The sequence below is a fragment of the Bison bison genome, unplaced genomic scaffold, assembly GCF_000754665.1.
Source record: "Bison bison bison isolate TAMUID 2011002044 unplaced genomic scaffold, Bison_UMD1.0 scf7180017864181, whole genome shotgun sequence".
Classification (NCBI taxonomy): Eukaryota; Metazoa; Chordata; class Mammalia; order Artiodactyla; family Bovidae; genus Bison; species Bison bison.
Window position 1 is genome coordinate 6,226,850 of NW_011494753.1, and position 3,564 is coordinate 6,230,413.

The following is a 3,564-nucleotide window of genomic DNA, read 5'->3' on the forward strand; positions in this document are numbered from 1 at the left end:
CTCCCCATCCCACCCCTCTGGGTTGTCCCAGTGTACTGGCTCTGAGTGCCCTGTTTCATGCATCGAACTTGGACTGGTGATCTAACTTATGTATGACAATATACATGTTTCAATGCTATTCTCTCAAATTATCCTGCCCTCACCTTCTCCCACAGAGTCCAAAAGTCTGTTCTTTTTATCTGTGTCTCTTTTGTTGTCTCATATATAGGGTCGGTGTTACCATCTTTCTAAATTCCATATATATGCATTAATATACTGTACTGGCATTTTTCTTTCTGACTTACTTCACTCTGTATAATAGGCTCCAATTTCATCCATCTTATTAGAACTGACTCAAATGTGTTCTTTTTAATAGCTGAGTAATATTCCATGTCCATAGGGTTTTTTTTTTTAAAGGAATTTCCTTACAAAATATATAACATTAACATAAATAATGATTTGAAGTACTGAGAAAATTTAAAGAAGGCAACAGTTACAATACAGCATACATACAATACCATGTTCAGTTTGAAGTGAATATAAGCACTGAACATGACTCATTCTGATGGCAATATAACTATCTGCAAACTATAACAAAGCTGTAATATATGCATTAAGGAAAGTGATAAGGTTTAAAATCATAAATAACTTAATAAAGTAAAGCATAATTTTGTTTAAAATTGAAGTACAGAGTTCTTTAGCAAGTAACTACCTAAAGTATGCCAACCATTCATATGGTTTTCTTTTCTAAAACAACTCAGACATGAACTTGTTTGATGTAAAATGTAGAAACTAGTACATTTGCTCTTTTAAGAAAATATTTAAATAAACTCATAATCCATATTCTGAAAAAAACTCTTTACATTACTAAATACTATCTCAAAGGTAACTTTTACATATTACAATCTTATAAACACACACATGCAAACATATATATACATATATATAAAATTTTGTTAGCTTACACTGTTTGGATTTTAAAATGACATTTTTATGAAAAATCAGTAAATTTGATTTGAACTATTGAAATATATTTCTGTCCACTAACATGAAAATGACTACTAAACTGTATGTGAGAGATAATAATCTATGAGTTCATTCAGGATATTCAAGATGCTATTTATTAAGAGACTTATCATGGCAGTTGGTTTGGTATTAATAATTTTTCACACAATACAAATAGATTTAATGTTTGAGGCTACATGATTCTAAAGAAGATGACTTAACACTTTTCAAGTTAACTTTCATTCTAAATAAAAGCCATGATCTTCAAAAATAATTTGTTCATGCATCTATCGGTAAATATGTGGTAAGTGACCTGCTATCATTAACAAAGGATAGAAATATAAACAGTAGCAAGTAATTACAGAAATGTTTTAGGCTGACAATGCAACTCAACCTACTATATTTTCACAGACACCTATTTATGTCACCATATTAACACACACAGAAACAAAGCTTAACTGTTAAGGAGAATCAGAGAAAGATTCTAAGAGGGAGTTTTATTTGTGCTGAGCCTTGAAGAACAAGTAAGGGTTTATTGTTTTCCGATAGAGGTAACAGCATGCTCAAAGGCACAGAAGAAAGAAAATCCTAATGTGTTCAGATAACAGCAGGTAGATTACAGGTCATGATGCGTTCAGGGTGTGTATGTGGCTTTATAAGAGGAGACGATGGTGAGGGACGATGGCAAGAACAAGCCTTGTAAAACAAGCAGGGTTTAGACAGTGGACTTTATCTAAAGGGCAATGGGGCTCCTTGGAAAGGTTTTTAGCAAAGAAGTAGCATGACCACACCTACATTTTAGAAAATTCATTTTGATAATAGTGTAGAAAAATAGACTACAATCTGCAGAGGAACTGCTATCAGAGAAAACCATTTTGAGGCCATTTTAATAATCAAAAATAGTGAAGAAATAAAGTAATGGGAATGAGCATAAAGGAGAGAATTAAAGATATACTTAATAGGTACACTCCCAGAGTGGGATAGCAGGGTACAAAAGGAAAAATCAAGGCTAACCTTCAAGTACACATTGTGCTGTGCTCAGTCATGTCCCACTCTTTGCGACCCCACAGACTGCAGCCTGCCAGGCTCCTCTGTCCATCGGGATTCTCCAGGCAAGAATACTGGAGTGGGTTGCCATGCCCTCCTCCAGGCAAGTACCCATTAGGGAAACGTATATGAAAACCACAAAGAGATGGGACCTCCCTGGTGGTCCAGTTGATAAGAATCTGTATTCTAATGCAGCGGACACAGGTTCGATCACCAGTCAGGGAACTAAGATCCCACGTGTCAGGAAGCAACTAAGCCTGCATGTGGTAACTACAGAGCCCACGCACTCCAGAACCGGCACACGTCCCAACTAGAGAGAAGCTCCTCTGCTGCAACAAAAGCTCCCACATGCCACAACAGCCAAAAATAAATAAATAAAAATATTTTTTAAAATCTACACTGAGGTACCATTTCACACCCTACTAGAATATCTATAAGAAAAATGGCAAACAATAACAAAGAGAAACTAGACCTCTCATTGCTAGTGGAACTATAAAATTGCACATTTTAGAAAATAATTCGATACCTTCCTAAAAAGTTAAAATATAAAATTTCCATGCGTGCATACTAAGTTGCTTCAGTTGTGTCCAGTTCTGTCCGACCCCATGGCCTGTAGCCCGCCAGGCTCCTCTGTTGATGGGATTCTCCAGGCAAGAATAATGGAGGGGGTTGCCATACCCTCCTCCAGGGAATCTTCCTGACTCAGAGACTGAACCTGCGTCTCCTACGTCTCCTGCACTGGCAGTCAGGTTCTTTAGCACTATGCCACCTGAGAAGCCCAAATTTGTCATAAATGAATCCAAGAGATATGGAAATATGGATCTACACAAAGACAGGACTATAATGTTTAGAACATTATTCATAATGCCCCAAACTAGAAAACAACTCAAATGTCCATCAACTGATAAACAGATAAACAAAATATGGTACAGCCATACAGTGGAATACAACTCAGCAGTAAAAAGGGATGGTGTGTTGGTACATGAATTTCAAAAACATGCTAAGTGACAGAAGCCAGTCACAAAACCCACATATTGTATGATTTCATTTATGTGAAATCTTTCAGTTCAGTTCAGTTCGGTTACTCAGTAATGTCCGACGCTTTGAGACCCCATGAATCACAGTATGCCAGGTCTCCCTGTCCATCACCAACTCCCGGAGTTCACTCAAACTCATGTCCATCGAGTCGGCGATGCCATCCAGCCATTTCATCCTCTGTCATCCCCTTCTCCTCCTGCCCCCAATCCCTCCCAGCATCAAGGTCTTTTCCAATGAGTCAACACTTTGCATGAGGTGGGCAAAGTACTGGAGTTTCAGCTTCAGCATCATTCCCTCCAAAGAAATCCCAGGGCTGATCTCCTTCAGAATGGACTGGTTGGATCTCCTTGCAGTCCAAGGGACTCTCAAGAGTCTTCTCCAACACCACAGTTCAAAAGCATCAATTCTTCGGCGCTCAGCTTTCTTCACAGTCCAACTCTCACGTCCATACATGACCACTGGAAAAACCATAGCCTTGACTAGATGGACCTTTGT

At 38.0% G+C, this 3,564-nt stretch overlaps 1 protein-coding gene and 1 pseudogene across 3 annotated transcripts in view; both read right to left on the reverse strand.

Moving 5' to 3' along the window:
* LOC104991043 overlaps window positions 1-1,611 on the reverse strand; it is a 2,186-nt pseudogene extending 575 nt beyond the window's left edge.
* NRG4 (neuregulin 4) overlaps window positions 1-3,564 on the reverse strand; it is a 121,148-nt gene that overhangs the window by 75,303 nt on the left and 42,281 nt on the right. The gene's annotated exons all lie outside the window — the stretch shown is intronic.